We start from the raw sequence: 27638 nt of genomic DNA, 5'->3' as shown, positions 1-27638 counted from the left end.
TCCTATTGCTTCCTCTGAACTTCCTTTGGGCAGACTCTCATGTTCTGTCATTGCTTCCAGGGACTTCTAGATAACATCAGCTGAATCCACTGAGCCCTGCTCAATGTTCCTGCATGACGCATAATCCAGTTTTGGTACATACCAAAGGACTGGGAATAACATCATTGCATGACATTATGGTTATGTCATCGGCCAGAATAACCTTTGTGAGCCCCTCACGAGCTGCCCTCCATTCCCAGGGCTGTGGGGCAGAGCCTAGTTGGCGGATCTAAGTGTGGAAGTTCACGTTCTGATCCACTGACTGCGGATGGAAGCCGACTGCACCTTGCGTTTGCAGAGAAGTCCATCAAACAGTGAGTGCAATAATGGACATTCAATCAGATCTGTGTAGTTTAATTGATATACATGTTTTTAGTAACTGAATTTGACAAGACAGGAAAATATATACAGTGGAGATATACACACACACAACAGATGTGATTCCCACTTTTGTACATTAGGCTGCATTCCAGCCATGCACTTCTATGCACACACACATTTCCATCAGGCAAACAATAAATATCATTACAGTTCGGGGAAGCACTGTGTGCCAAGCATTCAAGGAAGCCATGGAACAGAGGCAATGAGTGGGGTGGGGAGAGGGGGCATAGCCTAGGGAGAGTTCCAGGGACCAGATAGGAAGGCCTGGAAGGCTCCACACAGCCCCCAGGCCTGAAGTTTCCCACCCCTGATATAAAGCTATCACTGTGCATTATATAAAAAAAATACTTACTCAGAGGTGTGCTAATATATGCACAGGAGATGCCCTGTTTTGCTGTGGTTTGGAGTAATAATTTCAACACTATTCAAGAAATCTGATGAAGGATAATTTGACCATATCACAGCACACATTAGGAAGAAGGGAGAAGAAAAGTAAGTTCTTCACAACATGACTGCTAGATGTTATTTTGGGAGGAATTTGGCACTACATGATAAGCCTCTCTGAAAAGATGAATACAACTCCAGGAAACATGACAGCATAAGAAAGCCAATGAGGACAACCCCACTATTAGTGCTTCAGGAATAAAACACAGATTAATGTCACTAAAGCACATGTCACAAGAGATAATGATGATGTGTACAAATGAAGCTCCTCAACATGAGCCAAAAACGTAAGCACCACAGAAAACAGGATAATAATTATACACAATTCACAAATGACACAGCCATCTGCTAAGTGTGCATTGCACTCTCACAGTATCAAAGGGTTTGTTCTACTTCTTCCCCATAAAACTTGCTTAAAAGTTTCCGCTTTCTATTCAAGCGGCATAAATTATAAAGCAGCGTAGCAAGCAGTTTGCATCGCATAGACAAGAAATGTGCTGGTCGGCTCCAAAGGCACTGTCTCTGAATAGTGCTTCGTCAAACTAGTCATTATGCTAAGATGAAGAGGCAGATGATCACTGGAGATGGAAAAAACCAGAAAACACATTTTTTGTGCTCTTAAATAAAAATTCTAAAGGGAAGTATAATTTCAGAAACAGAAGCAGCCTTCCCCACATACCTTGCAAGAAGAACTTATTAAGAACACATCCATCTTCATTAAAAAACAATAATAATGACAAACTCCATTCAACGGCCAATAACTAAAAGCATTCAAATCTGAGGAGTTACTTCTGACATTACATTATGACGTGCCTTAGAATCATGCTTTTAAACATCTACTTAAATCCTCTAGGAGAGGATGTCTGGAATTTTGGGGGTACACTTGTATTGATTAGTGTTGACACACTCTACATGGGGCTGCCTTATAAATTCATTTGGAAACTTCAGTTACAGGAATAGTACATAGTACAGATTCACTTTTGTAACCACTGCATTAGCTGCCTAGTTACTTCCAAGCTCAATTCAAAGTGCTGATTTTGGCCTGTAACACCTTTATATAATCCCTCCCAAGAACTGAGATCTTCCACAGAAGCCCTTCTTACTACTGCTTCCGGAAGGTATTCATTAGGTATTACTATATGGCTGCGAAGTATGGACTACAGCAATATCAGGTAACTTGGATCGCCCACTTCACATGTTTCTGAGATCTCTTTCCGGCGTCCCGAGATGTGTCTCAGGTGCAGCCCTACGACTTGAGTTTGCCCAGCCCTCAATTGTAAAACGAGCATGGAGTCGAGCCATTTCCTATAGCTCCCACCTACTAGCATCGGATCCTCGAATTAGAGGTGGTTTCTCCAATCTGATCCTAAGAGATATCCATAATTCTCCTTGGAAAACTACAATTAATCTCAAATTTTGCTCTCTTCTCAACTTGAACCGCAAAACTGTTTTTAACTTAGAGTGTATTAGCCCGGCGGCCCTACCTCCAATCAAAAAGAAGCTACAGCAACTTGACTTCTCTAACACAGCAAGAGGGCCGTGTTCAGGCTTAGCCCTAGCTATTCCACCCCCTGAAGGGATCCCTCTATACTGCTTCACAATTCCCTCGGAGGCTAAGCGAAGGGCCTTTACCTGTGCCCGTCTCAACTGTTTTCCTACAGCAGTTCTCTCGGGTCGTTACTCCAGAGTTTCCATCGCAAAATCGCAAACAGAACATGCTCCTGCAATGACACGGCTCTGGAGACTATGGAACATGTAATGCTCTTCTGTCCCAACTGGGCAGATGAAAGATCTCGGTTTCTAACTCCTCTCGTGAACAAGCTTCATCTCCCAATCCAGCCTTGGATAGTGTCCCTTCTTCTGCAGGATTCTGACTGTTGGATTACCGAGATGACAGCTAACTTCCTGCTTAGTGTGATGAAGAGGAAAGCGGCACCAACTTCTTCTTTAATACCACAGAAGTAGTCGATACGCCGCACAATCGAACTTGTTTTTGTATTCTCTGTCACTCGATGTTTTAAATCCCTTGTTACTTTTGTTATCCCCATTTTTTTCAAAGTATTCGCCCAGGACGACATCCACTTTTATCTCCCCACCCCCATTTTATGTTGTTATTTCTATGTATATTATGCTATGGCCACATGGCTAATGCAATAAAATCGTCTATTGACAGAACCTGAGGTACTATTTCTGGGTCTGTAATCTGAAGCATCATCACATAAGGAAAGAAAGGAAAGTTTTTCCCCCTCCCCCATCAGTCATTTGCCATACCGTATCTTGGCGTATCTTCTCATGTTTTATTCTTGTCTTGTTTTATCAGAGATCTCTTCTGTTAGCAGTCTTTACTCCCCCTTCTTCCTTGAGATATGTGCATTCCTTCCTCCTAATTGTTTCTTTTGAAGTTCTTGCAGCTAGTGGCGCGGATCAGGGACGGCGTCCAGGAGTGCTGGAATCCCACAGGAGGGCTTTGTGCCTAGTGCCCCCATCCGCACAAATTCGGGGGTGGTATAGGGCACAGCAGGCAAGGGCAGCCCCCCCCCACCATCCTGGGGGGATTAGGGAGGCTAATTACTCCCATCATAGCCTCCAAATTACCTCGTGTGGGTCGGAGAGATGTTATTGTCAGCCATCTTCCGATGTGCCCTGCTATTGCTTGTTTATACGGTTATTTGTTTGCTACTGCTCGTTTAATTTTACTATTCTTAGTGAACGCTGTTCTGATCTTCATAGAGAAGTAGAGTAAGATATAATTTTAAATAAAACAAAAAAAAAATCTGTTACAGGAGCCTACTTGTTGTATACACTGAATTTGCAAAGGCTGTGCATATACTTATAAGGCTCCAGCCCATGCTGCTTCACTTTCCCTTTCCACAGCAGCACAGCACATTATTATACTATGCGCTGGAAAAACATGTGCTTCATATATCTCCTTTTTGTGCTTCCAGTGTATTCTTGTGTGAAGTAAGGACATGTGCATCTCCAAGAATAAGCTTCAAAAGGGCACACCCTTCAGTGCTTCCTGCCATGCGCAAAGCATTGTAAATTGGGTGTTGGATAAGCAAGTCTTATGGTTCTGGTGCTTTATTCATAACACTTGCAGGTACCTCGGGTTACATACGCTTAAGGTTACATACGCTTCAGGTTACAGACTCTGCTAACCCAAAAATAGTGCTTCAGGTTAAGAACTTTGCTTCAGGATGAGAACAGAAATCGTGCTCTGGCGGCAGCAGGAGGCCCCATTAGCTAAAGTGGTGCTTCAGGTTAAGAACAGTTACACGTTAAGTACAGACCTCACGAACGAATTAAGTACTTAACCCAAGGTACCACTGTAATGGTGACCTTTGTGTAACTCGGGCAGAGGTCATTTCCACTACAACAGCTGTCTTCATAAGACACAATTCACCACAGATTGTTGTAAATGGGATGTTAATAGCCAGAACAACCCATTGAAAGAATATGTCACCTGGGAAGGCAGAGAATACAAGAGATCTGTAGCTGGCAAAGCACAAATAAAAGTTTAATTTCTGATCTTTGGCACAGCAATTATTCTCTTCTTGGAAATAGATTTTGACACTATGTGTGTTCCTTCCATCTTTATTCTATATAACTGGTGCTTGATGCAGATTTTTTTATTAAAAAAATCCACTCTGGATCTTTGTCATGTGATGATTTTAATGTGTATCTGAAGTAATTATATTGTGGAATGCTTGGGTCTTCCTTTCGAAACCAAAAATAAAGTACAGTAGAACCTTTTTTTTTAATTTTTAAATATTTTTTATTAACAAATTTTTTGTTTAAATCACAATGCCAATAAAACAATACAATATCACATCTCTTAACATAGATCTTTTCACTTCTTTGGACTCCCTCGCATCTCCCGCTCCTGCGTTCCTGGTTATAATTTTATTCAGCAAATTTATCCCCTTATTTTTAGTCTTCATATCTAATTTTCCAATGTTATATCTCTAATTTTGACTATCATTTTATTCAGATCTTAAAAAGTTTAGATATAACCAACATATTCCAAAATTTTTATCATTTCTTAAATTTATCTTATCTTCATAATTCACTTCCTTGAACTCAATGGTGCCCAGTTGTTTATACTCTAGCATCCTTCTTAACATAAAGTACAGTAGAACCTTTTGAGTTTCTTTGTCATGCAAATATATATAGGCTCTCCCCCCCATAACAATAACAAAAACCACAATCACAGAAAGAACATGTTACAGATAGGTAGCCGTGTTGGTCTGCCATAGTCAAAACAAAATAAAAAAATTCCTTCCAGTAGCACCTTAAAGACCAACTAAGTTAGTTCTTGGTATGAGCTTTCGTGTGCATGCACACTTCTTCAGATACACTGAAGAACATGGTCTTTTGTTGACCCCTGGTCATGATCTCAAACAATTACATTATATTGGGCTGAACTACTTTTGCTGAACTCAGACTACATTGGATTTGACTTTTATAGCTTTAATGATCAGATTTCAATAACATACAATTGCATTAAACCAACAGGATTATAGTTACCCAAGTTATTTTCAATTGCTTCCTTATGCCTAGGTGCGACGTAGATAATTTTCCAGTCTAGCACCATCTCTGAGTTAATTATATATGTATTGATCAAGAAGTTCATTTACTTTTCTTAGATAAGAAACTACATAATCCCAGTCCTTTGAGTTAAGCACATTAAGAACTTTGCTCTCAGCACTGAATACAGTTATGTGCATTTGTGTGTATTACTTTACTATGTTTTCAGAAGATCATTTTTCAGGTTAAAATGAAAATCAAATGTTGGTATTTTGCCAAAGTTGTTTTCAAGCACCACCCCATAAGCTGGGAGGCCCCCCACATTTATCCTATTGATGGCTTCACTTAGTTTGCTCTGGATTGCCTCTTTTCCCTACAGAACTACAAATAAACCTTTTTATGGTGGTAGCTTTCAAATGTGGAAGTGTTTGGCACTTCATTCCCATTAGTCCCACACTTTGAAATTAAACTATTAAATTTCAATAGCAATGGTGTACATTTACTGAACAATTTCTCTCTTGATCCTTGAAAATCTTGGCTCCAAATTACAACTCAAACTACATTCTCAGTTCTTAACTAGTAACCAAACCAAACCAGTCAATCTAGCTACTCTAAGTACTCTTTCAAACTCTTCAAATACTACTTTCCTCTCCAAGCAATTACTGCCAGCCAATTAACAAATCCCTTTGCTTTCAGAAGTACTTCACTAGGACAGGAATCTACTTCAAAATTTCATAAATAGAAAGGTTGAGTTAACCATCAAGGATATTCAAACAACTGCAAAATTACAGCTGCTCTATTAGAACATTATGGTGAAAGGTTCATTTCTTCTGTCAGTGCCTATAGTAACCCTGAGCTAATTGACTGTGGGATGCAGATGACGATTTACAGCAATTAGTGTTGGGCTTTCAGCGTTTCTGGGCTGTTGCTGTTTTCAAACTGCTGTTTGTAATATGCTATTTGAATGCATTCTTCTGTATGTTCTTCCCTGCATGTTGCAATCCTCAGATGATGTTTTGTTCGAGATCCCTCAACTCCATGAATCACATCTGGTGGTGAACAGGGCTAGGGCATTTTATTTTGTAGCTTCCATGTGTGGAATGCCTTGCCAAGTGAGGTGTTCTGATAGCTGTTTTGGATTTTGGCTTTCATGATCTGAAGGGAGATCATGATATTGTGGGTGGTGGGGCAAACCCCATAACTCTTGGATTTAGGAAAAGTAAGAATTAATCAAAGTTTTATTAAATTGTGCCAAAAGTTTAAAACTCCCTTGATTTAGTTATGCTAACAACCCAGGCCAACTTGCCATAACCACTAAGACGAGACGTTAGCAGGGGACATGGGCCAGTGATAGGCTATCAAGGAAACAATGGGGGGGGGCAAGGCTGCCAGGCAAGGAGGGGAAGAAAGGCTGTGTGTGTAGGGAAAGAAAGTGCTTAAGCCAGGCGTGTCCAAAGTCCATTTCGGGGTCCTAATCTGGGCTGCCAGTCAGTTCAATCTGGCCCCTGTGCCAGTTTATTTCCCAAGGTAAAAAAAAACCTCAACAACTTCAATCCTAAAAAAACCTCAGCAACTTTGGTTGGCCCTTTGGTCGGCCCCCACGGCCCTTCACTTCATCAAATCTGGCCCTCTTTGAAAAAAGTTTGGACACCACTGGTTTAAGCTTTCAGCTTTGGTGATATAGGCCAGGGATGTCCAACAGGTCAATCATGATCTACTGGTTGATGCCTGGGAGGTTTTGGTAGATCACGGTCAATTGCTGGCTCCTCCACCCGGCCCCTCCCCTTGCCCCGCCCTCTAGATCGCTATAGCGGAATACGGAGCTCTCGTTGTGAGGCTGACTGTTTCATTAGTGATTGCTTGGCAAGCGACTTTTTAAATTTATTCCTTTGCCCTGATCCCCTGAAAAAGTACCTGAACCCCTCTATGAATGGGACGTTCCCCAAATGGTTAGATCACTACCAGTTTATAATTGTGTGCGTAGATTGCAGTCTCTTCTAAGTTGGCTGTCCCTGATATAGGCTGAAGGAAAATTGTGGCATCTTGCAAGAGGTTTGAAAAACTGGGGAGAAGTGGACCTGGCAGAAGTTCTGGTGGGCTAGCTGGGATAAACTGGAAAAGAGACACAGAGTTTGCTGTTTGGCAGCCTTTGAATCCAATGCTGTGCTTCCAGTGTATTCTTGTGTCAAGTCCCTCTTGAGATGTGAGTGCTGGAAATTCCTCCACTATAGACTCAAGGTTGCATATATGTGTAAATAAAACCATATATTATGAAGACACCATAGTCTCCACTGTGCCTCACTTCCAGAGAAAACACAAATCCTGGTTAAGCACCAAGAACCCTGAAATCTTTCGCCACTCAGAGATTGGGGTGGCCTGTAACAATATATTTTGTTACTGTTGTTGTGTTTGGGGTTGAAAGTCACATTGATTTTTTCTGAAAATCAGATGGAAATATAAATTTTAAAAGGAAATAAATTGATGATAAGCATAACGTTCTGCTCTTTCAAGAAAGATGACTATTTAAAGTATTTTAGTTCATGTGTTAATAGAATCACTCAATATCATGGTGTGATTTTAAAATAAGTCATTCTAAACATGCAGAGAAAGAGAATGCTATTAAGAATTTTGAATTCTCTGACCCAATATAATTGGTGTGTGCACATGTGCACTGGCCTATACATACTTGTCCTTAAAAAAGAGGTCTGATCTGTGTAGTTGTTCCTTCCATAGGCAAAGATGTTGGGCAAGATGTTTGTTACCTTTGGGGAAATTACTGGAAAATAGGTCAGGTATGACAATTGCAGGCAGTCATTGTTGCTGAAGGCAGGAAAGGGGCTGTGGAAGCAGAGATTCAACTCTTCCAGGCATGGACAAATTGAGGCTTTGGCAGCTGCTATGTATTCAGAGCCCAAAATCCTTTCCAAAGGCTACAGAAAATAAGTCTTGTTACTGTAGTAGGATCCATCTGGGTTGATTTCTCTAAGCCATTTCCAGTATTTAAATTAAGGGAAGCATTTCATGTGTACCTAATCGCTTCTCCCACAGCCGTCCCCCCCCCCCCCGGTTCCTTTCTTTAACTGCACATACAAATATTGTGCATATATATATATATCGTTTGTTTTAGAAATGACCACAAACAGTCCGTCATGATGCAACTACAACATGGTTGGCTTAAGAAATGCTTAGTTTTTCACTGACTGCCATTAGAACGTTACACAACCTGCTATGAATAAAATGTTTAGCAAGCACTTGAGGTGAATGCTATTCCCAATGCATTGTGGTCTCAAAATATATTAGCATTATTTGGCTTTGCCCCTTTGTAATCACATGTTTTAAACTGTTCTGAAAAGCACTGTTGTTCTGCATTTTAGCTTAATTCCTGAATACATCTTCCTTAACATTTTCCCTTGCTACTATCCAGCTTTCAACACTTCTAAAAGTGGCAGGGCAGGGCGATACACAGGTCTGAGAAGAATGGGATCTGCTGCCACTACAGATTACAATCTCGAAGTTATACAGGGTGAATTTTCATTGAAGCCTGCTGGTGAAAACTGCTCCCTTTTGTAGTTACAGTAACTCTTCCCCGCACTTTCTCTCCTTCTGAATTTAAAGTATTGTCATGAAGTGGTCAGGCTGCTGTTATCCTTTTCCTAAAATTGAGGAAACCCTCTTCCCAAAGCATCTACAAGGGCAAAGAATCTCACATTTCTGGGCTGCAGAAGAGAGACCCCCTCTTCTCTTTGTTTGTTGTTGTTGTTGTTGTTGTTTAGTCGTTTAGTCGTGTCTGACTCTTCGTGACCCCATGGACCAGAGCATGCCAGGCACTTCTGTCTTCCACTGCCTCCTGCAGTTTGGTCAAACACATGCTGGTAGCTTCACGAACACTGTCCATCCATCTCATCCTCTGTCATCCCCTTCTCCTTGTGCCCTCCATCTTTCCCAACATCAGGGTCTTTTCCAGGGAGTCTTCTCTTCTCATGAGGTGGCCAAAGTATTGGAGCCTCAGCTTCAGGATCTGTCCTTCCAGTGAGCACTCAGGGCTGATTTCCTTCAGAATGGATACGTTTGATCTTCTTGCAGTCCATGGGACTCTCAAGAGTCTCCTCCAGCATCATAATTCAAAAGCATCAATTCTTCGGCGATCAGCCTTCTTTATGGTCCAGCTCTCACTTCCATACATCACTACTGGGAAAACCATAGCTTTAACTATACGGACCTTTGTCGGCAAGGTGATGTCTCTGCTTTTTAGGATGCTGTCTAGGTTTGTCATTGCTTTTCTCCCAAGAAGCAGGCGTCTTTTAATTTCGTGGCTGCTGTCACCATCTGCAGTGATTATGGAGCCCAAGAAAGTAAAATCTCTCACTGCCTCCATTTCTTCCCCTTCTATTTGCCAGGAGGTGATGGGACCAGTTGCTATGATCTTCGTTTTTTTGATGTTGAGCTTCAAACCATATTTTGTGCTCTCCTCTTTCACCCTCATTAAAAGGTTCTTTAATTACTCCTCACTTTCTGTTACAGCAGGGCTTTGCACCTCCTGAAACCCCTTCCTACCCACCTTCCAAATTTGGCCCTCAATGGAGCCCCAAAGCTGCTGCCTGAACGACAGAGGAAGAAGCAAAGCAGAGGTCCAGCCATCAGATCAATATTCTGATTATATTCTTAACTAATTTGTAGTGGATATAGCAGCAGCCGCTTATCACCCTGCTCTGACTTCTCACAATAATTTTCAGTGACAGAGTGTACAAAAATCAAGTGCTATGGACATAGTACTACACAGTCTTCAGAAACGTAAGTTCAAAACCCTTGAAATAAGAAACAGATTATGACATTAATGACAATTTGTGTGGTTGTCATTACAACATTGAACATAAATTAAGAAAAAAATGTTGGGGAAACATCATGTTCAGTATAAATGATTTGATTAATCATTAAGCTGCTAAAACACCCTTGCTACATTTCAAAGGAACTAGCATTCCTATCAGCAAATTAATTCCCATGCCCAGTTTTTGCCACTGGATACTTAGGAAAATGACATATTTTTCTTAGCTGCCTTATTTATGTGGTCTCTTGTCCTCTTTCTGTTTTGGTGTGAAAGCATTAAGAGCTATCTAAAAAATACAACATTTTTAGTACAGCCAGCTGGCTGCATATTAGACTTTCAAAATGTTGTCTTCATTTCCGCACCAATTTCTTCCATACCATCAAACTCTGAGTCAAATTTAATTTCATGCAATGTGCCCTGCCAATTTCTCAATACAAAAGCACATATAGGAAGAAATCCATTAAAAAGCAATTTGGAATATTCAGAGAGGAAATCTAAGACATTCAAAAAAGGAGGGGAAAAAAACCCAATCTATTTAAGCTTAACAATTTAGTGCATGTAATATAATTTGTGTGAATTAATCTAGCATCTAAGCACAGTGGATATAATGAAGTAGTCCAGGTATAATATTTGCAACAGATAAAAATGAAAGTTTTGTACCTTGTAGAACTAGTGGTTTAATGTACACCTTCAGATTACTTAATAAAGGTTATTGTGTTTTCCACGTCATCAAAGGAGGATAGTGAGGAACACGAAAGGCTTCACACAGTGCTGATATATCTAATTGACCTGTGTGTGTTTTATACTGAACGTCCAACAAATCAGGAAATAGCCAGAAAAATAACATCAGCCTTCATCAACAGCCCTCCAGCTGTTCTGGACTACAGCTTCCATCAGATACAGCCAGCACAGCCAGGTTGACTGAAGCTGATGGCAACTTTAGTCCACAACATCTAGAGCGTACCAGGTTAGTAAAGGTTGTATTAGACAAACAATCCAAGGCTAAGTTTGTGCAATATTAGGTGCCAGAGCTCAAGTCTGTCTTGAAATTGAAAGTGTTACTTTAATCCAACCTCTTCAGAGACAGGTTGAAGCTGCTTGATTAGGGGGGTTATTTTGCACACATTCAAAGGCACTAGCTTGCATGGTATTACGGGCCATGTTCTAAAACTATATCTTGGCACACCTTTGCCAGTTTATACAAACTGCCCTAAAGGACCAGGTGCACAGCTTGGGAGCCATTTTGGACTCACAGCTGTCCATGGAGGCACAGTGTCCAGGGCAGCTGTCTACCAGCTCCATCTGGCACACCAGCTGAGACCCTACTTGCCTAGTTTTGCCAAAATGGAACATGCCCTGGTTATTTCCCGCTTGGACTACTACAGTGCGCTCTACATGGGGCCACCTTTGAAGGTGACTTGGAAACTACAACAAATCCAGAATGTGGCAGCTAGACTGGTTTCTGGGAATGGCTGCTGGAACCATATAACACTGATTCTAAAAGATCTACCATTGGTTTCCAGTATTTGAAGTGTTGGTGCTGAACTTTACAGTCCTAAACAGCCTCGGCCCTGTATACCTGAAGAAGCATGTCTACTCCCACCATTCAGCCCAGACACTGAGATCTAGCTCTAGAAGTAAAGTTACAAGGAACCAGGCTGAGGGCCTTCTCAGTAGCAGTGCCCACCTTGTAGAATGTCCCTCATCAGATATCAAACAGATAAATAACTATATGACTTTTAGAAGACATCTGAAGGCAGCTCTGTATGGGAAGTTTTTAATGTTTTATGTTTTATGGTGCTTTTATATTTTGCTGGAAGCCTCCCAGAGTGGCTGGTATAACCCAGTCAGATGGGTGGAGTACAAATAATAAAATTGTTGTTGCTGCTGAGGATAGGAACGACTGAATCTATTCCTCATCTTTATCAAGTCCATATTCGGTTTCAACATTCATCTTTCATTTCAAAACAATCCTCTCAAAATAGTAGTTAAATGCATATTTTATCTCAAAATACATTTCTATATTCTAATTCTGATGAATTTAAACTACCAAGAAGGGTATCATGGCATCTGGTAAAGTCAGACTGAGAGGTGAGAATTTTCATATAGGAAATTAAAATTTTCATATAGGATTTTTTTTTTAAAGACAACTGAAGCTATGTCCAATAATCAAGGCATTTTCACACAGCAGAAAGCAGAACTACAAACAGACGAAAATTCTGCCCCCTTTATACCACAGGGATGTCTCTTCTGTCACTCACTTCTCACTCCCTAGGCTAGGGCATGACCCACGCAGGATCAATCTGAATGGATCTCATTAGTCATTTAACCTGAAAGTACTGTTTAAAAAAGTTAGAACTGGTTATGAGGCACTTTATCACACAAATGGTTTCCTAGATTTTCAACAGAATTTCAAATATGTACTGGGAAGCTGAGAACAGAAGGTACTGCTGAAGCATCAAAGATCCTTTAAAACCCATGCATTCTATTGCTAAAAGCAGCAGAGAAACCCAGCAGACCTTATTCCATCAGAAGCTGAGGAGGACAAAAAGAAAGCATACTCCCCAAAGCCTCGTCTGGGATATGTGCAGCTGCCCTTAATGTTTCTTTGAAATTCCTTTGTTTCAGAGGGAGATCAGGAGATCATGCCCTTTGTACCTCAGTCAGAAATATCAGCTGCGGCTGGAACAGAAGGAGCAAATTAAGTTTTGACTCAGCATTCCTGCTAAAAATCAAGCTCAAAGATGTTAGAAGGCGGACATTGGCCTGCAGACCCGGACGGGGCCAAGCTCCTCACTCTAATCAGTACAGGGAATAAGACATGCTCTGTGGCATGGCTGCCTAGCTTAAAACCTGGTACCTTCCAGAGGTTTTTAGATTACAACTCCCATCAGGCGGAAGGCGGAAGGATGGAGAAGGCTGACAGATCTCGCGAAACGTGTACTTCTACACTTGACATCAAAATAATTCTGCTTGTTCCTGCACCATTTAGGGGATGGAACATGTGATGCAAACAAAAAAATATAGGCATTTGAGACCTCCTTTGTGCATATACTTCTACGGCTGAAGAACAGCAAAGCTGAAATAAGGCTCAGGGGCCTGAAGCTTTAAGAATGCAAGCAGTCACACAAAACATTCAGATGGGGCATTAGTAGAAGAAGAGGAGGAGGAGTTTGGATTTGATATCCCGCTTTATCACTACCCAAAGGAGTCTCAAAGCGGCTGACATTCTCCTTTCCCCTCCTCCCCCACAACAAACACTCTGTGAGGTGAATGAGGCTGAGAGACTTCAGAGAAGTGTGACTGGCCCAAGGTCACCCAGCAGCTGCATGTGGAAGAGCGGGGAAGCAAACCCAGTTCACCAGATTACGAGTCCACTGCTCTGAACCACTACACCATACTGGCTCCCCAGTAGTAGCTGTCTGGATTAAACAGGGCCTGTAAACTTAAAGCTCATTTCATTAGTAAGAAGCCAGGCTGCATGTATATTTCTATGGTTGTGTTCAGACAGAAGGTTTACTGTCTTAGTTTTACCTCTCATAATGCCAATGCTTCTGTTTCAATTTCTAATATTTGTTTTACACTGCAGCATCTGATGTGCTATGGAACAGTGGCTTTTTGATCAATATACTGCCATGTTGAGCTAAATTTTTAATGAATACGAAATAACTGTATGCCAGGACACTGCCCCAAATTCTGTCACATGAGTGGCACCCCCACTCATTTTTTCAGTTAATGGGGTTTAAAGTTTTCTGAACAGCTACTAGGTAGGGGTTGTGACCAGCTGACTCACACGTATTTTGGCACCATGTTCCCGTGTGTGTGAACCAGGCAGCCAGCCAGCCGGCTGAAATACTTCCAATTTTCTGTTGGAAGGTATATCTATATGGGATGCTGCTTGAGTTCCTCTTAACTTTATGTTGCTATAGGTTTCAGTGAGTGTTTTGATACTTCTTCGCTTTTGTTATAACAACTCATAGAGGCATCTTCCAGCAGTGAGAGCTGACCCCAGAGATAGCTCCCAGATAAACCTCATATATAAATACACAGTCAACTGTCTTTCAAGCTTCAGTTCTGCTAATGAATGTCCAAATCCCCGACCCCTTGCAAAAGCAACAGAAGCGAAACATTGATTTCGGACTTAAGGAATTACTGTGTCGAGTCATGGATCTTCTGCAGCTACGAGAGCTATAAATTCTAGCACAATTTTTACTGCAAAAAAAATAATAAGAAGGCGGCTTTTATATTTCTTTCACAGCAACTCGCCTTGTTCTTGTGTATGTTAATAAAACTGCTTTCTTGATTAAGTGCTCCAATCACAGGGAATTCTTGCAGCCCACAGTGGTCTTGTTCAATTTATTAAGAGTGTGTAATTTGGTGAGAACAGAAAACTAGAAGAGATGTAATGTGAGCCACATGCTCTACCCCAAATATTTTTTCTACCTAAAACAAAGCCCACTGGTGCTGGCTTCACCCCCCATCTCAATGGCAGGACTAAAAGGTAAAGAGTAAAGGGACCCCTGACCATTAGGTTCAGTCGTGGCTGACTCTGGGGTTGCGGCGCTCATCTCGCTTTATTAGCCAGCATGACTAAGCCACTTCTGACGAACCAGAGCAGCGCACGGAAACACCGTTTACCTTCCCGCCGGAGCAGTACCTATTTATCTACTTGCACTTTGACGTCCTTTCAAACTGCTAGGTTGGCAGGAGCAGGAACCGAGCAACGGGAGCTCACCCCGTCGCAGGGATTTGAACCGCCGACCTTCTGATCAGCAAGTCCTAGGCTCAGTGGTTTAACCCACAGCGCCACCCGCGGCCCTAACGGCAGGACTAGCCCAGGCTAATTCAGGCACCAGTAGCATCCTGAGCTCACCGCAGCCCAGCCCTCTCTGTTTTCTGCTGCTTCTCAGTCAAAATTTACATTGTAAGCTGCTTGGGAACTGGGAACTGTCTTTTTTCCCCTACTTATGAAATGCTGCCTAGCCCCATATAAGCCCATGATACTGACAGTGTATTCCATTATATATTAATAAATACAGAAGGTGCGCATTGAAGTGGTGAACACTTTCTTTTCAAAATAAGGATCAAGAACATCCTATATTCACATCAAACTAGAAGCATGCTAGTCTGATGGTATGGTAAAAACGTAAGGCTTTTGATGCTTCATAAGTGGTTTTTATTGCTGCCTTGAAATGAAGAGCAGGTGGCTGAACTTCATTTTCCGACCCTCGTGGCTGCTTTGTTGATTATCAGTGTGTTTCAAGGCTTTGTTCTTTTCAATTGTTAGAATCTCAGAAAAAATATATTGCAAGATTTCTTCTAGTTTTCACAGAGAACTGCTGACTGCCCACCTGTGTAATATCATCCCAGGAAATATGGATGTTTGTGAAGAAGTTGACCCTGTTTCACACAGGATTGAAGTAATTGTTATCATGCTGTTCAGGTGGCAACACTGGCTTGAATACGGTTTGCTGAGCAGAGATTTATATTCCTCAAGCGCTCACAATGGGAAGATTAAATAAATCCATGTAAATAAAATCTACTTCAGAAATTATCACTTACAGCACTAGAAATGACTGGATGTCAACTTTACTTTTTGAAATTCTGAAAATGCTATGATAGCACTTTATTATAAAAAGAGATCACTTTCCCTCATATGCTAACTCACCACCATGTTTTGGTCAAAGAAAATGATGTTTCACTTGACATTCATATTAGGTTATTGCACTCTAAAATGTTAATTAATTTCTAGATGATGGCCTCATGCATAAAAATGTATTGGCAAGGGTAAATTACTTTTTGAAAGAAAAGAAATCAACAATAAACTGCATTAGACTGGGTAATCAATGTTTATTGAATTTTGTGCTGGAGGCCAGTTTCTCTGTCAACAAAGGTCCTTCAAACACAGATTTTCACTTCAGCTTTAATGAGCAAGGTTGGAATCATGAATTGAAATAAAATGCAGAAATAATAAACTATTACTTTCCTTTTCAAGTCTCACTTGAAAGCCAACTAAAAATACAGCAAAACAGTGTATACGAAAGCACAGATTTATTTAAAACATTTCTGTGTATACTGCTTTATAAACAAATGCTTTATTTTCCTGGAAAAGAAAGCATGAAATAATAATAAAATCTAACTGACCTAGATAACAGGGTTTTTTAAATAAAAAACCCATTTAGAATTATGTTGTAATTATCATTCAGTTATTCACCAAAACTCAACATTAGTTATTTCAGACCAGAATTCTCAGAATGCTCTTAGATCCATCTCATGTTATTTTTTCTGTAATCTGATTACCAACTCAGTAATCTGAGTCTGAGTTACTTTAAAGTTAATTTATATTTCCTGCATTTATGTGGTTGGGGGCGGGGAGGACATATTCTCAAATTTACAGTAACACAAGGTGGTCTGAGGACTCTGCTGGATTTGAGGCACTTCCAAAAATGTAAGGAGCTCTTCTGTTTACAGAACTGATATTCTGGATCCAACCCACTAAACCTGAACTGCGGTGCTATTATTCGAGAAAAATTGGTGCTGGAACTCACCATGAACTCACTCGTTTTCTTAGAATGACAATGGTGCCCACCTGAGAGGTGCCGGAACTGAGTTTCTGTGAGTTTCCCAGAAAAAAGCCTTGACTATACATCTGCAACAGTATCATACTACTTTAAACAGTAATTGATTGCCATATAGAATCCAGGGGACTGTAGTTTGTTAAGAGTTGTTAAAAAGGTAAAGGGATCCCTGACCATTAGGTCCAGTCATGATCGACTCTGGGGTTACGGCGCTCATCTCGCTTTACTGGCCGAGGGAGCCGGCGTACAACTTCCGGGTCATGTGGCCAGCATGACTAAATCGCTTCTGGCAAACCAGAGCAGCACATGGAAACGCCATTTACCTTCCCGCCATAGCTGTACCTATTGATCTACTTGCACTTTGACGTACTTTTGAACTGCTAGGTTGGCAGGAGCAGGGACGGAGCAACGGGAGCTCACCCCGTCACGGGGATTCGAACTGCCGACCTTCTGATCGGCAAGTCCTAGGCTCTGTGGTTTGTTAGAGTTGTTAGGAGACCCTTATTGCCCTCACAGAGCCAATTCTCAGAGTGGTTTAATAGTCAATACCTTTCCCCAGGGAAATCTGGGAATTGTAGCTCTGTTGCATGAATCTGCTTTTAATGTTTAATGCAAATGGGGCCTGAGTTCTCAGTGAAGCCTTGCCCATCTGTCAAATGTGGCCTGCAGAGAGGGTTGGTCACTATTTGATCTGGCCCTATGGCCAAAACTTTGTCCCTACCTCTTTCTTGGTATTGAAGCAAAAATAATTGTTCATTTGATCAGATGCACATTTATTAAACTCCACCCTTATTTTATCTGCCATGTATTCACATAATATAGTAATAACATGTGACCTGATCTTGGACAAATCAACTATTGTTTTGCCTCAGTGTCCACTTACCGTGAAATGAGTTCAATGTCCACTAAAGGATATAAATGCAATACATTTCATATTGTTCTATTATGCTACTTGTGAACCACCCTGAGAGGGCGTTTTGCCTGTAAAGGCAATACAATAATACCTAAATATATAAGTGTGTATTTTAAATATACATTACAATACCTAGGTGGTGTGTAGCTTGTCCCACCACTTTTTTTATTGTGGAGATATCTGCTTCCATGCATTTTTAATAGAATAGATGTTGGTGTCTCCTAACTCCCATTTTCAATTTTACAATTCCTTCCTACATATTTTCTGCCAGGTTTGTGATTAAGCAGGAGGCTTAAACATCCTCAAACCTTATTCCATTCCTTTGGGACCTGAGAAAATGCACTTTTGGAAATCTTGTGGTAGGTAAATTCCAGCAGGATAGTTTTATATTAAAGAAAAACACTATATTGTGGTATAAACTTTACAGATGAGAAACAACTTCCAACAGGTGCAATACTAGCTACTAATGAAACAGAATAAAATATTCCCTGCAGTCTGAGAAGAACATTTCAATATAGCGTAAGGCAAGATTTATCATTAGTGTTACCATCTGAAATAACCTAGATTCTTTCATTAGGCAAGATGTATGTATTTTAACAATAAGGTTTCCACTGCATCTAGAGAGACAATTAAGAAACTAGTCACAGGTTATAGAGCCTGTGAATAAAGTGCTGAATTTGCAAATCTTAGTTTGAATTTCACATTCTGCTCAGTTTCTCTGTAAATCTAACTACTTCCCCAACCTTAAGTCAAGGCATTCCCAGCTGCCCCAGGTTAGGGTTGCCATATTTCAAAAAGTGTTTATGCCTTTCCATGTCAGTGGGCTATCATCTACTTTACTGAGTTCAACATAACTAAGGTATGATAAAATAAAATAAAACTTCAGTGATGCCAACAACTCTCACATCTTTAAGACATGCTATATGGTACATGATATAAACGATAAAAGCAAAGCATCACCCAGTGCAGGTATTTATTTGCTGGAATGCAATCTTGAACAGTAGAAAAATTAATAATGATGGCATGTAAAAAGTATACTGCAAACAGACCCCCTACCAGGACCGTCTTAAGCATATCCGGCACCATGGTGCAAAGATCCCTCTGGTGCCCCCCCCCCCCATTTCCCAGAGTTGTCAACCTTTTCCCAAGCCTCTGCAGGGATTGTTCTCCTCCCACGGAGGCTTGGGAAGGAAGCTGCACACCTGCAAGCCATATGGTTGGCGGGGCACAGCTGGTGGGCATGCAGGGAAAGAGGAGGCCGCTGGCAAAGCTGCACAGCTCCCCTACTTGCTGGGGCGCCCCTGAGAGGCTGGCGCCCTGGTGCAATGCACCACTAAGCCCTATGGGAAAGGCAGCTCTGATCACACATCTGTTTTCCCAGAAAAGGGAAAACCCTTTGCCCTTATAGCTACAAAGTGTGTGGGCAATGCCTCGCCAGTGTAATCTCACAAGTTAAGAGAGACTTTGCTCTTAAACTTCATGCCACTACTTGTGGTACCAGGAAGAGAGACAATTATGCAAAAGAATACACACTGCAAACAAGACTATGTAGAGTAAAAAAGAATGCAAATACAAATTCAGTTTCTTACTGCAGTGTTTATCTTACCTTGGCACAGCATTCTAACGCCATTTTTAGGGTAAGAGTAAATGCAGGCTTTGGGATCAGTGAACAACAGCCAGTCAAACCGCCATACCTGTCTTTTGTTCACAGGAAGAGTGCAAAAGGGCCGGAGCTTGAAGGAAATGCAAGCCATCTCTTTAAGATTGCAATGGACAGAGATGAGGGAGGTGCCACATGATAGTGGAAATTTGTGTACAGGAATAGAAACCATAGTTCTACAGAGCAGCAGGAGTGTAGTTTGGAAAAGGGAATAAGAGGTTAAGTACAGATGTTATGATTTAACTTCCTGCCTCAATAAGTGATCTAGGCACATGATAACAGGTACAAACTGAGTAAGAAGGAAGTAGCTGACTTGAAAAAGAGCAGGCACAGGGCCTCCCTGCCACATGTATAACTTGTGTGTGTGTCTGTATATGCATAAGCCACGTGAGAAGCAGATAAATGAATGCTTAAGGAGGAAAATTATGGAGATGGGAAGCACAATGCAACCTTACGCTGAAAAGGGCGCTGAACAAAAAGAAAATGCATCAGGCTGCTGATAAATGCTTAAAACTGGTGCGGGACCTTTGGCCCTCCAAATGCTGCAGAATAAGAACCCTCTTCAAACCAGGTCATTTGTCATGCTTGCAGGAGCTGCACTTCAGCAACATTTGGAGGACTAAAGGTTCCCCATACCTGGTTTAGAACATTACTTGCTTGGGAGAAAAGAGAATTGGGAGGGTTAAGCAAGACTTCACGATGGGGGGTCTCTGATAAAATGGTCATGAAAGCAGAGCAAAAGGAAGGTGACAGCTGGCCAAGGATCCAGAGTCCCTGAGAAAAATCTCTTTGGTGTGCCTAATTTTTTATGTTGCAAGCCTCCAGGCAGGACCTTGCGAGCTTCCTTTAAAATAATAATAATAATAATAATAATAATAATAATAATAATAATAATAATGGCCTTGAGAATTAAGCATCACTGAACTCGGTGGAACCTGCTTCCAAGTCAATGTGCATGGGAGGAACCGGTAGCACTAGGGTTCCAGCTTGATTCTCCTGGGCAGGTTGACTCTGAAGCCAGAACCCACTGAGTTTAACGGGACTTCAGCTCCTCAGGCATCCGATGGCTAATGAAACAAGTCAAGCCCCACCCCACATAATCCATCACAGGACATGGCACACACACACACACACCATTTGAATGGCAATGCCCACCAAGTGGAGGTGGGGGCTGCTTCCTCAGATGACAGCTGCTTCCTCTCCATGCCGCTCGACAGGGAGGCAGGATGGATGCGCGCGACGGGAGGCGAAAGCGGCCAGCTCGTGGCCCACCCAGAAGGAGCAGCACAAGCAGCAGCAGCAGCACCAATGCGCCCGCCCACACCCACCGCAGAGGGGGGCGGGGCAAGGAGGGTAGGAAGGAAAGAGACATGTGCCAATCAGGGCAGGAGGAGTGGGCTGGAGTGGGTGGCAACCGTCTCTATGTCGAGGGGAAGGAGGTGGCCTGGGCGTGAACGGCGGGTTGGTGGGGCTCACGCTGCTGTTCCTGAGGGGACAGGAAAGGCTGTGGGGGGTATGAGGGCGCCCACATGAGAATAACTGTTATACACACACACAAAAAACACACACACCAAGTTTTGAACATTATAGTTGTCGGGGTGCAGCTTCCATCCTAGGCCTCTGCGAGGATTGCTCTGTTCCCATTGAGGCTTGGGAGGCAAGCTGCACACCCGCCAGCCGTACGGTTGGCGGGGCGAAGCTGGCAGGCGAGCAGGGAAAGGGGAGGCCACCGGCAAAGCCACGCAGCTCCCCCACTTGCTGGGGCGCCTCTGAGAGGACGGCGCCCTGGCGCAATGCACCACTAAGCGCAATGGGAAAGACGGCTCTGCCCCCTACAATGTCACAAGCTGCATATTGGTCCAGTATACCTGAAGGAGCGTCTCCACCCCCATCATTCTGCCCGGACGCTGAGGTCCAGTGCCGAGGGCCTTCTGGCGGTTCCCTCATTGCGAGAAGCAAAGCTACAGGGAACCGGGCAGAGGGCCTTCTCGGTGGTGGCGCCCGCCCTGTGGAACGCCCTTCCAGCAGATGTCAAAGCGATAAACAACTACCTGACATTCCATAGACATCTTAAGGCAGCCCTGTTCAGGGAAGTTTTTAACGTGTGATATTTTACTGTATTTTTGCTTTCTATGGAAGCCGCCCAGAGTGGCTGGGGAGGCCCAGCCAGATGGGCGGGGTATAAATAATAAATAATTATTATTATTATTATTATTATTATTATTATTATTATTATTATTATTATCACACCAATAAGCAAAAAGTCTTATCTGGTTGCTTTCTCAGCCCTCCATTTTTTTTTATACCATGCTCAGAGTGCAGAGTTATTACACACCTCAGCTATAGCCCAAATATGACTTTAATGCAATTCATTTTAATGAGCCACACACATATTCATGGAATCAAAAAGATTATACTACGGAAAGAACAACTGGGTCAGCTAAACCCACAGGGCCCAGTGCAAATTTTAAAAAATTGCAAAGTCACAGACAATTACTGTGTAGCACATCACATTGATATTGTGACATAGAGCGAGCTGAATTTAGCTGAGTCCTACATTCAAATGCCTATGTGTTCTGCTTGTTATTCTTCAGCTTAACATTTTCTTGCCCTTTTCTGCAGCACCTTTTTTCAGTAAAGAGTTTCAGTTTTTTGAATGTTTCATACTTTTGGGGAGGGGTGACCTGATGCAAATCAACAAGTTGACAACAAGCTACTTCGAGCATTAGTTAAAGGGAAGTGTGAAAAGGAAGACCCTCAAGGACCACCTAAATGCCAGAACTGAAAGAGCAAGGCAAAAGTCTGCTAGTAGCATGACAAAAACTTGCATGGCACTATTTGAGAGAATTCCAACAGTAAACCTCCAACTGATTTCATGAAGCAGAACTGGCACCTTTGGTAGTTAAAACAACAATAATATAATAATACATTTAGCTATTATTCTAGAAAGTCAGTCATTGTGAACAGAAATGTGTGTGTTTGTTCAATGAGCAGTTTCTCATTTAAACATAATGGCCCATGAGTCCTTTGGATTGCAACAATGACCTTACACTATTTTGTTCAGTCTCCGGAAATAATTTTTGTGGCACATAATCCATCCTATCGAATTCACAGCCCTATTAAAATTCTGAGTAATTCAGACGTCAAAGTATTAGTCCTTTATAATAAAAAGTGGCATGTTTTTGACTCTTCTATGCCATATTTTAAAAACATCTCTTAAGGTTGAAAATCTTTCTTGTATATTTTCTAATATTGTTATAACATTACCATTTGTCTCTGTTCTTTTTAATTCCATAACCAAAACTATCTTTGCTTTGCTCTCAGGAAAAGAATGTTTGAAATTCTTGTTCTTGTAACATGTAAAAGAGTTTAAACAATGAGGAAATTTACTAATGTAATGTGAAATGTATCACAGCTATTCTGATTCTGGTACAGTTCATTTGGAATTTAAGGAATGTATGTCATACATCTTCAATTATCTCTGCTTATCTCCATGTATTTTACTCTTCAATGTTATTTTATTGTATTTTTATTTGTGTTTAATGAATTCATTATTAACCAAAACTAAAGAGAATTTTTTAAAAAAAGAAATATATCAAAAACACTACCTGGAACTACAAGAATATCCGATGATCGTAGCTTTTGTGGAAGCTGCCTTAATAATTAATGAACAGGTTTAACTGTTGTTAAATACAGAGCATGAGTTTCCAGGTTTCAGCAAGCAATCCTTCCTTCAACGTTAAATCTAACAGTGGCACCTTAACGACAAACGTGAAATTCCACTATTACCCAGTAGAAAATTCTTGTTCTTTATTGTAGAATCCCACTGGATCTGTTCAGAACTCCTATACCAGTTGCGCTAAACTCATTCCTTTTATTTCTCAAAAAGAATTCTGATACATGTGAGCCAACTGTGCAATTAGCCACATGTTTCTTTACCTAGGGCAAGCAGAAATTGCCCAGAGTGAGTAGCAAATGTCAACAGCTCTTACAGTAGTATTTTCTTTTGGTTCATAAAGACAGTTGGAGCAGTATCATAGGTGTCTCTACCCAACCAGGAGAGATTGTACACAAAGCCCTATTTGGGTGTTTCTGCCAACACATGAGTGGGAAACAGAATGATGCTGAGTGCCTCTCCAAAGAATACGAATGTCTGAAGAGGAGAGCCTTCACACATGTAGGCTCCCACACAATTTGGAAGGGTAAGCAATCAGAGTTCCACACTGGGTGGGAACCCCTACACATTAAGAATTCCTCCTCCCTTCAAATACAGTGGTACCTCTGGTTACGTACTCAATTTGTTCCAGAGGTCCGTTCTTAACCTGAAACTGTTCTTAGCCTGAAGCACCACTTTAGCTAATGGGGCCTCCTGCTGCTGCCACATTGCCGGAGCACGATTTCTGTTCTCATCCTGAAGCAAAGTTCTTAACCTGAGGTACTATTTCTGGGTTAGCGGAATCTGTAACCTGAAACATATGTAACCCGAAGCATATGTAACCCGAGGTACCACTGTATTTCCATTCTACATATGGGACCTGGGGAGAAGGGCTACTCAGTATAATCCAAATTCCTTCTTGCATGTTGATGTCCACCAGGAGGAGGGCCCTGTTGCTACTATTGTGTTGTGAAATACAAGAATATTGCAGAGGAAAAAACAACGTAGTGGTGATTGGGAGACTTGCATTATAAAATTCAAAGAGGTGAGACTTGCAAAGGATAACTTTGAAAGTTTTCCATGCCATATTATTCCATGAAGGGTGACAAGAAGGCTTGCAGTGAAATGTGAACCAAGCCAAATTTCTCCCCCACCCTTAGTTGTAAACCACTTCTGCTGTTTCATCAAAAGAACCCTGGGCATTTTAGGCTGATTAAGAGAGCTTATATATTTATGTTAAGTGATCGCTGGCACCTATACAGGACCACAGTCATCAAGATTTAAGTGTGATGTGGAACTGCCCTGAGTATTCCACACACTGCGTTCAAACTTCTCTTCCTCTCTGCCATGCCCTCTGTCTTTCTCTCTCCCCCAATTCTCCCAGGGTGTCAGCAGGAGCACTAGACGCCTTGGGGAAATTCCCAAGACATATCAGAATTCCACCCAGAAACCATAAGACTTCAGGAACACAACATTCAAATTAATCCCCTACAGTGAAAAGGACACATGGCATTGAAAGCCGAAAGTCAGGCCAAAAACCTAATTGGATAGTGATATGGAAGTTATCTACTTCAAATATGAACTAGTAAGGAAAATAAAGGAAATTGATATAATTATTTTAAAAATGGGGGAGCTGGACCATAAAGAAGACTGATCACCGAAGAACTGATGCTTTTGAATTATGGTGCTGGAGGAGACTCTTGAGAGTCCCATGGACTGCAAGAAGATCAAACCTCTCCATTCTGAAGGAAATCAGCCCTGTGCTCACTGGAAGGACAGATCCTGAAGCTGAGGCTCCAATACTTTGGCCACATCATGAGAAGAGAAGACTCCCTGGAAAAGACCCTGATGTTGGGAACGATGGAGGGCACAAGGAGAAGGGGACGACAGAGGACGAGATGGTTGTGTTATTGAAGCTACCAGCATGAGTTTGACCAAACTGTGGGAGGTAGTGGAAGACAGGAGTGCCTGGCATGCTCTGGTCCAAAGAAGAGTCGGACACAACTAAACGACGACGACAACAACAACAACAACATTTAAAAATGGAATACTCCATCCCTCATCATATAAGGAACCTTGGCAGCTGTGACCATTTCTGATTAAGGCAGCGAGTTTTTGCCTCTCCTTCTTTGCCTGAAGAATATATACCTAAAAGTGGTGAAGACATATTACTTGTATTAATACAATAATAATATTAATACACATTACTGGTTGCAGATGTAGGTTAGTATTTACATTATGGTTTATAAATGTATGTTGGCTAGCCATATTACACCACAACTGTGCCCCATTTCCACATGTAAAGCACAGCACCTCCTAACACATCCCCATAATCAAGTACCCTGTCGTAACAATGGCAAAGCTTAGTACCAAGCAATCTCTGCTGATTAATCATCCTGCTTTACCCAAATCTGTACCTATTTTCTATTTGTCCAAAATTGCATAGGTTGTAGAAAACTGGCAGAAACTTGATTTTTAAAAGTTTGTATAATTTAATAAAGTCACACACACACACACACACAGAGAGAGAGAGAGAGAGAGAGAGAGAGACTAGTTCATTTCAACTGCTGTCTGGAAGTACATAATCTGCATTTTGAGCCAGACTTTAATGGAGGTTAAATAAAAATTTAAAAAGCCTTGCATTACAGCTTCAGCTGGTTTTAGTTACTTAGAAACTCATAATTCCATTAGTTCTCTGGTCATGCCCCAGACTGAAATACTTTCTAATGGAAAGAAGACAGATTAAATCTTTTTTGTTGGGAGAAGGTATGGATTGAGATGAATGACACAGTTTTGGGCTGTTTATATAACAAGGCATATTCAAGAGTTTATATTCAGGTCAACTCTGTTCATGACACAATAGACTTCTAACAGAATGGAAATTCTAGCAGAAGTACGCACATTCTTATTAGGACATTTTATATTAGGGCATTAAGAATATGCATTAAAACTCTGTGTGTGTGAGAGAGGGGGGGGGGAGCCCACTGTTTTAAATCTGCTGATTCTTCAAATTCATTTTGCGTTTTCTTCATTGCACCCATAGATTTTTGCATGTAGTGGTAGAGCTGCTATTTTTAACCTTCTGCTTTCATCACAATAGGAATTTTATGGAACTTGCTTAGGAAATTGTGTCATTACACATGTGCAGAGTGCAATCCTTGGATTCAAACAGAAATCAAGCATCGCTTTCAAACATTTCAAACATGGCCCCTATCTCCAGCTTGCTGTTTTCCTTCTAGGTCCCATTGTTACCCCCCCACCCCCCAAGAAAAACTCTGGCTTTATCTGTTGAAAGCCTCAGGAACTTTACTAAAGGTGATGTGGGTGGGATGTTCTAATAATGCCCCATCACTGGAGAAACATTATGGAGGCTCTGCTAGGTATTACGCCTTTGCAAACAACACAAGAAGAGTTATGCTGGCTAAAAAGAAAAGCCAGTCTAGTCAAGCAGCTTGGTCCCACAATAGCCACCCAGACGCCTATGAGAAAACCGTAAGCAGGACCTGTAAGGATTTGAGGGAGGCAAGCTTGAATTACCTACAACAGCTCAGCAGGTCACCAAAGATGTTGTAATTCAACATCCGAATGGCCACAGAACCACCATATGGTGCAGATAAGGCTTAGGCATAGTAACTCAGAACCACCATACATACAAGCTTCTTAATTTAACTAGAATGTGTGTATTCCAAAATCCATGCCTAATATCTTATCACCACAACAGAGATAGCCGTAACATAGGAAAGGCAGCCTTTAAAGATGAGCTCCAGAGCTAGGACTCAGCAGCTGACGGTGGGGAGTAAGTTGCCAATGAGCTAAACATACTCTTTTATGTACTCCAGACAATCACTTTGATCTAGAACTAACCAAGACCCCACCAGTGTTTGATGAATGGGGCAGGCAAACCCAAACCACAACAGTGTTTGGTGAATGGAACAACAACAACAAGCAAGCAACCCTGCTGCCAGAACATCCAAATGTAGCAAAAACAGGTAGGGCAGACATGACCAAGCATCATTTTCAAATGCATTTTAAGTTTACCAGGGTGATCTTGGTGAGGACAAGATGGTCATTGGGAAATAGAGTGGAATAACCCTTTTAATAAAGTGAAACGACCCAATTATAATCTCTCTTTTGTCACAACTAGTGTGTGCCCAACGTGTCATTACAATGAAACAAAACTGCACATGATTCTACAGTTACTTTGAACACAATAGTAAATGTCAGATGCAAATGTGCACAGTTGACATAGTTTGTTTGCCTAAAATCAGCATGCAATTTGGCAAACATGTAGGCTTTTGGGGATCTGTGGAAAGAGAACAGAAAGCTTTCTAGGCAAGACAAAAATTATGTTGTCTGTTTCACAAAAATTATCTCGTCTCATTTTTTAAGACAGTCTTTAGAAACTATGGGGGGTACATAATAAAAGAGAAGGCGCAGTCAGGTTACTGGACTCCTTTCCCCTCCCTCCAGAACAGAGACAACAGAGATATTGTGTTATATTTACTGCCTTGATTGGCTGAAGCATGATCATGTAAAGTCAACATTTTGGAAGCATATATATTTTGAGTTTGTTCAGGCTTCATTATTTCATGCTTTACAAGAAATGGTAAGCAGCA

The 27638-nt window shown here is 41.5% G+C and overlaps 1 protein-coding gene and 1 long non-coding RNA gene across 15 annotated transcripts in view; one reads left to right on the top strand and one right to left on the bottom strand.

The window, feature by feature from the left end:
• Positions 1-27638, bottom strand: part of GRIP1 (glutamate receptor interacting protein 1) — a 331256-nt gene that overhangs the window by 196131 nt on the left and 107487 nt on the right. The window lies entirely within an intron of this gene.
• Positions 216-26914, top strand: LOC309350904. Its single transcript, XR_014160583.1, has 3 exons — positions 216-353; positions 6088-6203; positions 26862-26914. It is a non-coding gene; the product is annotated as an uncharacterized lncRNA (long non-coding RNA).

The sequence above is a fragment of the Podarcis erhardii genome (genome assembly GCF_964252035.2).
Source record: "Podarcis erhardii genome assembly, chromosome: 10".
Taxonomy (NCBI): Eukaryota; Metazoa; Chordata; class Lepidosauria; order Squamata; family Lacertidae; genus Podarcis; species Podarcis erhardii.
Note: the sequence above shows the minus strand (reverse complement) of the source record. Positions and strands in the feature narration are given on the sequence as shown.